This window comes from Gigantopelta aegis, chromosome 7 (assembly GCF_016097555.1).
Source record: "Gigantopelta aegis isolate Gae_Host chromosome 7, Gae_host_genome, whole genome shotgun sequence".
In the NCBI taxonomy this organism is placed as follows: domain Eukaryota; kingdom Metazoa; phylum Mollusca; class Gastropoda; order Neomphalida; family Peltospiridae; genus Gigantopelta; species Gigantopelta aegis.
Genome location: NC_054705.1, coordinates 16,891,835 through 16,906,801, shown reverse-complemented (window position 1 = coordinate 16,906,801; position 14,967 = coordinate 16,891,835). Strand labels below are relative to the sequence as shown.

Below are 14,967 nucleotides of genomic sequence, written 5' to 3'. Positions count from 1 at the left end.
AAACAGGCTTTGTAAATTCGGCCCTTTAACTTCCAAGTTTGTAGTGAAGCCACTGTTGGTTGATAAGACACGAGCAATGGATATAATCTACAGCAAGTTTCATACATGTATATTACTGGCACGGAGGAAACAAGTAGACATTGGTGGGGGGGGGGGGGGGGGGGGGGGGGGGGGGGGGGGGGGGGGGGGGGGGGGGGGGGGCACTGAGATCGAGGATGAAAGCAAAGTTTCTAGGTGGTTCAGTGGTTTGCTCCCCATAAAATTTTGAAAACTTAGATGTCCTGAAATGTAATTTCCTGCAATCTACAAGTAAAATTCATCTCTGCCTTGAGATTTACCACCAATAATATTTTTTTATTCTGTTGTTTCTGTATTAGGAAATACATGTAAGTAGCAGTATTCAGAATTAGAAAGATAAATGATTTCTAATATCAGCCAATAATAGCTGATTACCTGCATCATAATTCATATCAGAAATGTAGAATTCATGAAATAACTTTCCTTTCCTTTGAGAGTAACCAGGTTGTTTGTGTTTCAGGGAAATTGGATTTGAAGAGAATCTGAACACGTATGGACTTGTCTCTGGGTGTTTTAATTCATTTTTCAGTCTAGGGTAAGTACCTGTACCTGTACCTGTACCAAGGCCATAGAAAGGTGTACAGCCAGGCAGGCTTTGGCCGGAAGAATATATTTATCTTAAAAGGACATTCCGTAGTTTGCTGCATTGTAAGATGTTTCTAACTGATTAAATATTTCTACGATTAAACTTACATATTAAATATATTTTCTTCAACTGCTTCAGAAAGAAAGAAAGAAAGAAGTGTTTTATTTAACGATGCACTCAACACATTTTATTTACGGTTATATGGCGTCAGACATATGGTTAAGAACCACACAGATTTTGAGAGGAAACCCGCTGTCGCCACTATATGGGCTACTCTTCCGATTAGCAGCAAGGGATCTTTTATTTGCGCTTCCCACAGACAGGATAGCACAAACCATGGCCTTTGTTGAACCAGTTATGGATCACTGGTCGGTGCAAGTGGTTTACACCTACCCAATGAGCCTTGCGGAGCACTCACTCAGGGTTTGGATTCGGTATCTGATTTAAAAATCCCATGCCTCGACTGGGATCCGAACCCAGTACCTACCAGCCTGTAGACCGATGGCCTAACCACGACGCCACCGAGGCCGGTTTAACTCTTCAACTGCTTCAGTGACCAGACTCTCACATACAACCAACCAACAACAACGCCAACAATAACAGCGACCAAATCACACACTCACGCACTCGCATATACCCATTCAGGCACACAAACAAACAGAGATCATTCACCGGTTTGGAATTATATATATCAAACACCATAAAATTAAAACAAATAATAATAATAATAAATAAATAAATAAATAATAATACAAAATTGTAATTTTCTACGTGGAATAGATACAAAACACACGTAAACGTATGCTCGGAATAAAAAAAAAGAAAAAAGTGTGTTTGTTCAGAGACAATAACTGAGAAGAGTTTTATACAAAAGTCCGAACCAAAACCCCAACGAAATTGACGAACGAATTGCCAGAATTATTATTCTATGTATTACTGCTTATGACCGCCAATATGTTTAGATTGAATCGAAATGCGTCAAACAGAAAGACTAGCGACGTCAGAACTTCATTGTCGAGACACGTACGCTGTCGTCAAATATAGTCATTACATGTAATATTATTTACACATCAATCAATCGCTGTTCTATAGAACGTAGTCGGGTATGATCAAGTGTCGCACTCTCACTTTTAGAGGCGCGTTCAGGAGACCCGAGCGCTCGCAAACAATTAAACTGATACCATCGTCTTCTATCACAACAATATGTAAAGCTATTTAAGACTATCAACTGCCGGCACAAAGTTTGGCAACTGTCTGCGGTCACGACTTCTACGACTGTGCAGTTGCTAGTCTGAGCGTTCTTATAACTCTATTCTCGTCGTATAACTCCGTTAGTTGTAACTATGAGCGCACCCGTCGTAAGTCGGGAGTTGAGGGAAATTACAACGCAACCGTCGAGTTGGCCAACTTCGTCGTCACAGTTGACAGTCTGATCCTAGCATAACTATCAGAAAAAAATAACCTCCACTGAGTGGATTCGAACAGAGGACTCTCAGTACGAGAGTCTAGCACTCCACCAACTGAGCTAATAGGGAATTTTCCTCAGTTAGTACAGCACTGGACTATCAAATTGAGGGGCGGAACGTAGCCCAGTGGTAAAGCGTTTGTTTGATGTGCGGTCGGTTTGGGATCGATTCCCGTCGGTGGGCCCAATTGAGCTATATCTCGTTTCAGTCAGTGCACCACGACTGGTATATCAAAGGCCAGTGTTATGTGCTATCCTGTCTGTGGGATGGTGCATATAAAAGATCTCTTGCTACTAGTTGAAAAGTGTAGCGGGTTTCCTCTCTATGACTGTGTCAAAATGACGATATGTTTGGCATCCAATAGCCGATGGTTAATTAATCAATGTGCTCTAGTGGTATCGTTAAACAAAACAAACTCCTTCTTCTCACATTGAGGGTCACCTAAATCTTTTCACGGGTAAGTTTAATAGATGAGACATGGCGGCCTAAGACTGGGCTGTCCCACATAATGTACGAGCACCTTGTATGTAGCTAGCGTTCAATTATCCGAAGTTATATAAACGACTGCCTTATTTGATCCCAGTCGAGGCATGGGGATTTTTAATCCAGATACCGACTCCAAACCCTGAGTGAGCGCTCCGCAAGGCTCACTGGGTAGGCGTAAACCACTTGCAACGACCAGTGATCCATAACTGGTTCAACAAAGGCCATTGTTTGTGCTATCCTGCCTGTGGGAAGCACAAATAAAAGATCCCTTGCTGCATGTCGTAAAAGAGTAGCCTATGTGGCGACAGCGGGTTTCCTCTAAAAAACAGTGTCAGAATGACCATATGTTTGACGTCCAATAGCCGATGATAAGATAAAAAAAAATCAATGTGCTGTAGTGGCGTCGCTAAATAAAACAAACTTTACTTTACTTTATTTATAGCCACTGTAGTTTTAAGTCGTGTGATCGCAAAGATGGCCGAATCCATTGAGGCTTCTTTATCGAATTTCTCGCTTCAACCAGTGCACCACGACTGGTATATCAAAGGCCGTGGTATGTGTTATCCTGTCTTTGGGATGGTGCATATAAAAGATCCCTTGCTGCTAATCGAAAAGAATAGCCCATGAAGTGGCGCCATCGGGTTTCCACTCTCAATATTTGTGTGGTCCTTAACCATATGTCTGACGCCATATAACCGTAAATAAAATGTGTTGAGTGCGTCGTTAAATAAAACATTTCCTTCCTTCCATTATCGAATTCACCTTTGTGCTTAGTTTGTTTGTTTTGTTTAACGACACCACTAGAGCACATTGATTTATTAATCATCGGCTATTGGATTGATTGGGTGATTTTGACTTACAGTCTTAGAGAGGAAGCCTAATTTTGTTTCCATTTGTAACAAGGGATCTTTTATATCAACCATCCCACATACAGGATAGCACACACCAAGGTCTTTGATGTACCAGTCGTGGTGCACTGGCAGGAGCGAGAAATAGCCCAACGGGCCCACTAACGGGGATCGATCCCAGACCGACCGCGCATCAAACGACCGCTTTACCATTGGGCTGCGTCCCGCCTGTCTTTGTGCTTAGTATTTAGCATGGTGTGTGTACGGTCGTCGATTAAATATGAGCGCAAAATAACCCTTGTGTCGTACAGCATCGGGTAAATATAACGATGGTGGTCGGCAGTGCAGATCGAAAAAGGAGAATCTATCAGACATATCGGAAACTGCTCAAAAGGTCTTGCGTACTGTGTTCGAGATCACAGTCATCTCACATTACAGAGGCGGATCTATCAGACGTATTGGGAATTGCCCAAAAGGTCTTGTGTATTGTGTTCGAGATCACAGCGGATCTGCCGGCACACCTCCCCCCTCCCCTAAATTTTGCGATAATTATAATTTTATTATATATTAATTTTCATTTTTTTTTTACGATCCCCTTCCAAACATCCCCCAAAGTTCCCTTGGCATCCCTCTTCATGTCACTGCCGTCCCCCCCCCTTCCCCCCACTGCCGTCCCCCCCCCCCCCCCCCCCCCCAATGGATTTTTTGGATCCGCCACTGCTCTTAGACGCAGCAAAAGACAAACAACAAACAACAACAACAAAAACAAAACAACAAATTAACAAACAAAAAACAAACACCACCACCATAGCAACAAGCTAACGTATGACCGCGAACGTTCGCCCTCCTGAACACACCTCAGTGCTTGAGAGACCGTTGCGGTCGTCGGGGCAGCACGCCAACAGTACGGACTACCAGGGCGTGGTAAGCAAACAAACATTTAAATCAAGTGCCGGGAAGCCATTCATCGAGCGATCTATATTGTAGGCCGGTTTTCCTTTGTAAGCGCGCATGCGATATTTCACATGTTATGACATGATATCTGTTCGAAATAATTCTACACGGTAAATAAATATAAAATAGGGCGGGATGTAGGTTTAGTGGTTAGAGCGCTTGCTTGTGGCGCAGTGGATCATTTTGGCCCACCCAGCCACTGCTGTAAAGAAATATTTTATTTAACGACGCACTCAACACATTTTATTTACGGTTATATGGCGTCAAACATATGGTTAAGGACCACACAGGTGTTGGGAGAGGAAACCCGCTGTCGCCACTTCATGGGCTACTCTTTTCGATTAGCAGCAAGGGATCTTTTATATGCACCATCCCACAGACAGGGTAGTACATACCACGGCCTTTGATATACCAGTCGTGGTGCACTGGCTGGAACGAGAAATAGCCCAATTGGCCCACCGACGGGGATCGATCCCACACCGACCGCGCATCGAGCGAGCGCCTTACCACTGGGTACGACTGTAATATAAAAGAACAGTGAAGACATTAATAACTCCCTATCATGGACAGATTTTGTGCCCACGACAGGCGTGCTTGAACAGTTCTCTGATGGAAGCATGTCAAAAAGTACCTACACACATAAAGGTTCTAACAGACCAAATCAATTCCTATTGCCGATAATGTTAACGTTAACGTTTACTAACAAAACTGATATAAGCAGCTTTTCAACACACCCAGGAAGTACAGCAATAGAAAGTGTGGCACCTCACATCTAATCTACCTGCAAGAAAACGGGGGGTTCACGTATCATTTAAGAGATTTAATTAATGTTTTTAATAGCAACCGTCATTTTTGCTGAAATTTGCAGTTCCATTTTTGGGGGTACCCCGCATTAGTTTCAACCTCTGGCATATACTGCATAACAACTGTATAACAAAAGTGTATTTATTGTCAATGGATAATAGTACTTGCACAAATAATCAGTGTCACATATTACTACCAATCACACCCACAGCTGCTTTTATTCCGTAAATATACTCTTCAAAAAAAGAAACGCAAAAGGATACAAATGTTTCCTACCGGTTCATGCTTTGTGAATATAAGGTCATTGCATGTCCCAAACACATTCCCACGGTTACATTCGATAAAACGCAGCTACTGTACAATAAAGTTCCAAAATGTGAATATTCGCAAAAACGCAGCCACGTGCAAACCATGTCACCACTGCACGTGCGTTGTCTGCACGTGCATCATGAACACCGACAGTATAAAAGTGCAGGGTGTTTGCTTGCCTGGCCTCTGTATCTGGCCGACAGTTGACAATCCAGGACATGCCACGTCTCAGTGAACCGCAGAGAAACAATGCCATCGGCCGACTAGACGCAGGCGAATCCAGAACGGCCGTTGCCAGGGCATTCCATGTGTCCCCAAGCACCATCTCCAGACTGTGGGACCGTTACCAGCAACATGGATCAACACGTGACCTCCCTAGATCCGGTCGACCACGGGTCCACTACCCCCGGGCAGGACCGCTACATCCGGGTACGCCACCTTCGGGAACGATTGACTACTGCCACCTCCACAGCCGCAGCAATACCAGGTTTGCGCAGGATATCCGACCAGACCGTACGGAAAACCGCCTACGTGAGGTAGGAATTCGTGCCAGACGTCCAGTTCGAGGTGTCATCTTAACACCACAACACCGTCGACTCCGACTGCAGTGGTGCCAGATTCATCGACAATGGCCTCAACTGCGATGGAGACAGGTGTGGTTCAGTGACGAGTCCCGATTTCTGCTCCGACGTCATGATGGAAGATGTCGCGTGTATAGGCGTCGTGGTGAACGTTATGCGGCAAACTGCGTGCAGGAAGTGGACAGATTCGGCGGGGGTAGTGTCATGGTGTGGGCAGCCATCTCACACACTGGCAGAACTGACCTGATCCACGTGCAGGGCAACCTGAATGCACAGGGCTACATTGACCAGATCCTCCGGCCACACATCGTTCCGGTTATGGCCAACGCCAACGCAGTGTTCCAACATGACAACGCCAGGCCTCACACAGCACATCTCACAACGGCTTTCCTACAGAACAACAACATTAATGTCCTTCCTTGGCCATCGATATCACCGGATTTGAACCCAATTGAGCATCTATGGGACGAGTTGGACCGACGCCTCCGACAGCGACAACCACAGCCCCAGACCCTGCCCGAGCTGGCAGCAGCCTTGCAGGCCGAGTGGGCTACCATCCCCCGGGACGTCATCCGTACTCTGGTTGCTTCAATGGGCAGGCGGTGCCAGGCAGTTGTCAACACACGCGGAGGCCACACCCGGTATTGACTCCAGATGACCTTGACCTTGGTGGTGTGTCCTATCACTTACTCACAATGGACTAGAGTGAAATGTGAACAATCCTGCAACATTTGGTAATTATCGGACTCACCATTCAATAATTAAATCAATTCTCCAAATGTTACGACAATGTGGTTTTGCGTTTCTTCTTTTGAAGAGTATATTTGACGGTGCACCTCGAACTTGGACACGGAACTCTCTTCTTTGCTACTATGCAACCTATAGATCGAGAACTTAATAATAATAATAATAATGTTTAACGACCACACTAGAACATATTGACTTATTAATCATCGGCTATTGAATGTTTAAGCCTTTGGTACTTCTGACCAGCCTCGGTGGCGTTGTGGTTAGGTCATCGGTCTACAGGCTGGTAGGTAATGGATTTGGATCCCAGTCGAGACATGGGATTTTTAATTCAGATACCGATTCCAAACCCTGAGTGAGTGCTCCGCAAGGCTTAATGGGTAGGTGTAAAACACTTGCACCGACCAGTGATCCATAACTGGTTCAACAAAGGCCATGGTTTGTGCTATCCTGCCTGTGGGAAGCGCAAATAAAAGATCCCTTGCTGCCTGTCGTAAAACAGTAGCCTATGTGGCGACAGCGGGTTTCCTCTAAAAAAAAAACAGTGTCAAAATGACCATATGTTTGACGTCCAATAGCCGATGATAAGATAAAAAAAATCAATGTGCTCTAGTGGCGTCGTTAAATAAAACAAAATTTACTTCTTTTTTTTTGGTACATCTGATACTGTTAGAGGGGAAACCCGCCACATTGTTCCATCAGTAGCAAGGGTTCCTTTTATGCACAATCCCACAGACATGATAGTACATACCACAAATGAAGTTGGTTTTTTGTTTAACGGACCGGCCTCGGTGGCGTCGTGGCAGGCCATCGGTCTACAGGCTGGTAGGTACTGGGTTCGGATCCCAGTCGAGGCATGGGATTTTTAATCCAGATACCGACTCCAAACGCTGAGTGAGTGCTCCGCAAGGCTCAATGGGTAGGTGTAAACCACTTGCACCGACCAGTGATCCATAACTGATTCAACAAAGGTCATGGTTTGTGCTATCCTGTCTGTGGGAAGCGCAAATAAAAGATCCTTTGCTGCCTGTCGTAAAACAGTAGCCTATGTGGCGACAGCGGGTTTCCTCTAAAAAAAAGTGTCAAAATGACCATATGTATGACGTCCAATAGCCGATGATAAGATAAAACAAATCAATGTGCTCTAGTGGAGTCGTTAAATAAAACAAACTTTACGTCGGGTTCTTTCTGGGTACTTCTGATACTGTTAGAGGGGAAACCCGGCACATTGTTCCATCAGTAGCAAGGGTTCCTTTTATGCATAATCCCACAGACATGATAGTACATACCACAAACGAAGTTGGTTTTTTGTGTAACGACACCACTGAAACACATGGATTAACTAATCAACGGCTATTGGATGTCAAACATGTTTTAATTCTGACACGTAGTCTACAATTGAAACCCTCAACATTCTTTTCCTAATCTTTTATATGCACAGACAGAAGAGCACATGTAGCGGCCTTTGACTAGTATTGGTTCTCTAGCCTCAAATAGAGGGTGGGATCAAATGTTATTGAAATTCAATACTAAACCATTTCTAGCATGTTAAGCTTTAGAATACTTTTCTAAAGACCTATAAAACATGGGTTAGCATAAATGTTGACAAGTACAAGGTCAAATATAGCTTTATTTCTTACACGCCCGTTGGTGAGAACACCATGCGTTATTTTTTTGTTACACGTGGTTGTTAAGACATGTACGAGTATGTTTACAATCCCGGCTAATACTTTAACACATGTTTAAATGTTTAAAATCAGAGTGAACGTGTTGAATGTTCACTAAGATAAAACAATAAACAAAAACTAAAGAAAAAAAGAAAGAAAAACCCTAAAAAAACACCCCCACAACTCAACAAACAAATCAACAACCTAAGTTTAAACTTAAACTTAATTTAAAGTTAAAGTTGACTGACATAGTTTAGGTTATTGGAAGAAAAAAGAAAGAAATGTTTTATTTAACGACGCACTCAACACATTTTATTTACGGTTATATGGCGTCAGACATATGGTTAAGGACCACACAGATTTTGAGAGGAAACCCGCTGTCGCCACTATATGGGCTACTTTTCCGATTAGCAGCAAGGGATCTTTTATTTGCGCTTCCCACAGGCAGGATAGCACAAACGATGGCCTTTGTTGAACCAGTTATGGATCACTGGTCGGTGCAAGTGGTTTACACCTACCCATTGAGCCTTGTGGAGCACTCACTCAGGGTTTGGAGTCGGTATCTGGATTAAAAATTTCATGCCTCAAAAGGGATCCGAACCCAGTACCTACCAGACTGTTGACCGATGGCCTAACCACGACGCCACCGAGGCTGGTGACTAACATAAAAGAAACACTGGCCGAGAAAGAACATATCTACTGAATAAATCAAGGCTAACAATTAAATATTTGTGAACCACTGTGAAAAGCATGGGGAGGGCAGGCTGGCTTTTGCCAGAATTAAACGAAATTGCCCGAATCTGGGTAACAACATTTATTAAAATCAGCATTATTATCACACAGCTATATAGGGTTTCAAACTAATCACCACGCATTTTTACACGGATTACAACTCATTTTGAGGGTAGAATAGCGGAAATGCATGGTAAAAAGATCTCAAGTTAGCATATTTTGCCAGAATATTTGTATAATGTTTCTCAGAATTTGATGTTTTGCACCCCCCCCCCCCCCCGTCTGCACCCCCTGTCCCCGTCTCGTACGCTTATGGTGATAAGGCTTCATATAAAGCTATGTTTGCCAAACAAAACTGAGGAAAATATTTACCTCCTCAAGTGGGCGGGGGGGGGGGGGGGGGGGGAGAGGGAGCACAGTCCACAAGATTCGTACTAGCCTCGACTGGGATCCGAACCCAGTACCTACCAGCCTGTAGACCGATGGCCTAACCACGACGCCACCGAGGCCGGTAGGTTATTGGACTACTAGTCAACATGGGTAATTTAGTGGTAATATTACTTCTGTAATATGCTATAATAGTAAAGTTTGTTTTATTTACCGACGCCACTAGAGCACATTGATTTTTTATTTTATCATCGGCTATTGGACGTCAAACATATGGTCATTCTGACAGGTTTTTTTAGAGGAAACCCGCTGTCGCCATATAAGCTTCTCTTTTACGACAGGCAGCAAGGGATCTTTTATTTGCGCTTCCCACAGGCAGGATAGCACAAACCATGGCCTTTGCTGAACCAGTTATGGATCACTGGTCGGTGCAAGTGGTTTATACCTACCCATTGAGCCTTGCGGAGCACTCACTCAGGGTTTGGAGTCGGTATCTAGATTAAAAATCCCATGCCTCGACTGGGATCCGAACCCAGTACCTTCCAACCTGTAGACCGATGACCTAATCACGACGCCACCGAGGCCGGTATGCTATAATAGGATACCAAAATGTATATTTTATTTCTCTGTACTTGGATAACACGGGGGTGGGATTAAGCTCAGTCGGTTGAGTGCTTCACTCGAGGTACTTGCGTCGAAGGATCGAACCACATCGGTGGATCCATTCAACTGATTGGTTGTTTTCTCATTCCAATCAGTGCACCACAACTGGTCAAAGACCGTGGTATGTACTTTTCTATCTGTGGGAAAGTGCATATAAAAGATCCCTTGCTGCTAATGGAAAAATGTAGCGGGTTTCCTCTGATGACGACGAGTCAGAAATACCAAATGTTTGACATCCAATTGCCGGTGATTAATTAATCAATGTGATCTGGTGGTGTCATCAAACAAAACGAACTTCTTGAATAACACTGAATATAATTTATTTCATTTCAACTGTCCTTGGCACACACCTCGGCTATCTGGGCTACCTGTCCAGGACAGTGGGTTAGTTGTTAGTTGGTTAGTGGTTAGTAAGAGAGAAGAGGGTGTAGTGATCTTACACCTACCCACTGAGTCGTTAAAACTCACTCTGGGTTGGAACCGCTACCGGGCTGTGAACCCTGTTCCTACCAGCCTGTAGGCCGATGACTTAACCACTGCGCCACTGAAGCCGGTTCTGAATGTAATGAATGGTTGTCACTCGGTATGGCCTTAAATACTCCAGAATAGGTCTCACTACACAGGTGTCATCTGTCATTGAAACCCATGTTAAATTGCCCAACTTGCCCAAATGAAGATTGCCAATAGAACGGGTTCTCATTGGCACTAACAACATACACCATTGCGAACATACATTATGTAAGCATTTATTTTCACTCCAAAACTGAGAACATTTCCGCCTCAGTTTTTTGCTATATTACCGCATCTGGCTGTAGTACCGGTCCGAACAGGTGGTTCATTAACCGATTCACTCCGGCTGTCTCTTACGCTATACACCCATGTCCCAAAAGATCAATGCACAATATTACAAAATAACATGGGCAAAATACATCCAGAAGGCTTACCATTAAACATACATATTGTTTTAATTTTTCCCCAATTACTAGAAGTGAATATGTGAACCACAACATGTGTCACAAGTAGGAACAATAGTGGTAAATGAACTCTCACCCGGAAGTGAGACCATAACTGTAGAATCGGAATCACTTCTATTTTTTGTTAGCAAGCGGCAAGATGTAGGCGAATGGTAAAGCGATCGCCTAATGCGCGATCGATCTAGTATCGATACCCGTCGACGACACATTGAGAAATATCTCGTTCCAGCTAGTGCACCACGACTGGTATATCAAAGGTCGTGGTATGTGCTATCCTCTCTGTGGGATGTAGCCCAGCTTGATGCGTGGTCAGTTTGGGATCGATCTCCATTGGTGGGTCCATTTGGGCTATTTCTCATTCCAGCCAGTGCACCACGACTGGTATATCAAAGGTCATGGTATGTGCTATCCTGTCTGTGAGATGGTACATATAAAATGATCCCTTGCTACTAACAGAAAAAAGTAGGGGGTTTCCTCTCTAAGACTACATGTCCGAATTACCAAAGGTTTGACATCCAATAGTTGATGATTAACAGATCAATGTACTCTAGTGATGTCGTTAAACAAAACAAACACACCTTACTTCAAACGTCTGTTAGCTGATGATTAATAGATCAAAGTGATTAGGGTCTCCAAGAGTACTCGAGTACAAGTTCTTTATTTGCTTTGAGATTTACAACTCGTCAGCTGAATACATAACATAAATAATACAACATAGTTATACAAAATACACAGGTGCAAAACAATGGTGGGTGTGGTTCATATATAATCTCCAGGGGCGTAGGCTGGGGGGGGGGGGTCGGGGTTTCGGACGACACCCCCCCCCCCACCCCATCCACCCCACCCCCGCTGAAACAAATGGTCCGCTGTCAGTACTAAAACATACAAGTTTATAAATATGGAGTTTCGGGTGGTGCAAAAACAAAATAGAAAAAGGTCCACTTGGTTCATATTCGAACCCCCCCCCCCCTCCCCCCCCCCAAGTCCAGATCACGCTACGCCCCTGATGGACAAATGAAGTGATTTAAGTTATATTTATTACATACTCGAGTACAAGGGCACGGGCTAACAAGACTCGAGTCAGTTCATAAGACTCGAGTACACGACGTGCAAGGAAGAGCACTCTCGTTTATTTTATTGGGGTTTTTTTACGTCATTTTGCCATATATATTGCCGCCATTTAGCCGATATTATAGGGCTATGAGACACGGATGGAAACAAAAGTTGAATGTGTGGAATGTAATACAATAACATGATTTGGCATCCATGTTCAGCGCTAGAATTAAGATACATAGTGCTATTTTATTTTATTCCTTAGTCTCATTATCATCTAGTTTAAGTATCGGGTACCCGGGCCCGGGTCGAGCTTGACCCTAGAGTACTCGAGTCCAATATTTTCCACAACGAGGACGAATCGTAGTTGTACTGTCAGAGTATACAATTTTATGTTATTGGTACAGTCGTAAGCTGCGAACACGTGTTTTTCTTCACTTTTGAACAACTGATGGAACTAGGCCCATTTACACGCGAGCTCTTTTCTACCTATTACATCGGTTTGCTCCAAGAAGTCATTGCTCTCTCTCTCTCTCTCTCTCTCTCTCTCTCTCTCTCTCTCTCTCTCTCTATATATATATATATATATATATATATATATATATATATACACACACATGGAGAGAGAGAGAGAGAGAGAGAGAGAGAGAGAGAGAGAGAGAGAGAGGGCAAGCGGGGCGAGCGAGGGGGGGGGGGAGAGAGAGAGAGAGAGAGAGAGAGAGAGAGAGAGAGAGAGAGAGAGAGAGAGAGAGAGAGAGAGAGAGAGAGAGACCGAGATACAGAGAGAGAGAGAGAGAGAGAGAGAGAGAGAGAGAGAGAGAGAGAGAGAGAGAGAGGGAGAGAGAGAGAGAGAGAGAGAGAGAGAGAGAGAGAGAGAGAGAGAGAGGGGAGGGAGGGAGAGAGGGAGGGAGGGAGGGAGGGAGAGAGAGAGAGACAGACACACACACAGAGAGAGAGAGAGAGAGAGAGAGAGAGAGAGAGAGAGAGAGAGAGAGAGAGAGACCGAGATACAGAGAGAGACAGAGAGAGAGAGAGAGAGAGGGGGGGGGGGGTGAAGCGGGGCGAACGAGGGGAGGGGGAGGAGAGAGCAAGTAGATATCAGCAAGAACAAGAAAGACGTCAGAAGCATCAACAACAATAATTGTAACAATCAAATAAGAAAATACCAATACGACACAAACACTTTCAGAGATAATAATAAATCAACAACAGTAACTTCACGTTAGATACCACAGGTATGAGGTTCAAAACACCGTTGCGCTAAATGCTATCGCAACCACTATTCTTAAATAGAGTTGGACATTGCCATAATAGTATGTATCAAAGAAATGTTTTATTTAACGACGCACTCAACACATTTTATTTACGGTTATATTGCGTCAATGGTATGTATTATGTAAACACCGTCTGGCGACCAACGTTTCAGCGTATTGGGAAGCGAAGTCGTGTTTTATTTCAAACAAGCTCTAGTTCAATGGAAAACTATTTTAGTGGTTTTAGTATGACAAAGCACACCAAATCAATACGGTTTCAATATCGAATAATTCAAAACATTGTCCCAACTAATAATGTTCTGTCCAATATAACATTGACAAGCAGTCGAAGTAGCAGATTCTGTGATAAGCATATAGAAACATGTTCGCATTTTTGTGTTGAATGTTATCGTGTACAAACCTTAATTAGATTGTTGGATTAATAAATGAAACAACGGGGATCGATATTGCATTCGCTTTTACAAATTGTCTTCTGGGTTATACGTTTTAATGACCCCAAAATGGCCTTTAAAGGTTACTTTTGCATGGGTACCTACCCTCACCATAAACCGCACCCATCCTCACCATAAACTATACTCTATACAGACTTCAGAAAGCATTGGTACCCATTTCTAACAAACCATGCCCCGCAAAAATATACACGTAACCTCCTCCTTTCGTTAAATTATGTAAATTTCAATAAGGAAGCACCCCTACTAGATGTGTAATGAATATATCTATAAACCAAAGTCATAATATGACCATTATTGGAAAGAATGAAAAGAAACCAATGATTTGTGTCATTTACAGCATATTATATATTCACAAACAATGACCTTCATTTGACCTTGAAAATGTAGGTCAAATTGACCAAGTATGAAAATCCAGCAAATCAAAATGGAAAGTTTGGATATTAAACATCACAAAAAAATATGTTTTAAAGAGTTTAATCTCACCTATAACTGAAATTTGGTGTCTGTCCCGTGGACTGTTGTCTTTGGGTAGCAGCAGATCGAACAGAAATTGACCTTGATGTACCATTCAAAGTATACAAATACCCAATTAACGTACAGGTTCAGGCAAGTAAGAGTTGAAGATCTGAAATCTACACATATTTTTACATAAGAATCAATGTTCAAACCTTCCTGACTCTCTGACATAGATAAATCGACCTAGCTCAAGTACTAACCTGTTCGGACCGGTACTACAGCCAGATGCGGTCATATAGAAAGAAAAAGAAAATAAATTGAGACGGAAATGTTCTCAATTTTGGAGTGAAAATAAATTCTTATATAATGTACTATGTTTGCAATGGTGTATGTTGTTAGTGCCAACGAGAACCCGTTCTATTGGCAATCATCAATCGAAGTTGGGCAATT

At 43.2% G+C, this 14,967-nt stretch overlaps 1 protein-coding gene across 2 annotated transcripts in view; it reads left to right on the top strand.

Moving 5' to 3' along the window:
* The window catches only part of LOC121377456, a 61,453-nt gene that overhangs the window by 29,661 nt on the left and 16,825 nt on the right, over positions 1-14,967 (top strand). For both annotated transcript variants that reach the window (XM_041505448.1, XM_041505444.1), the window contains one exon: positions 539-613. The gene's annotated coding sequence lies outside the window, so the exon portion shown is untranslated. The remainder of the gene's footprint in view (positions 1-538; positions 614-14,967) is intronic.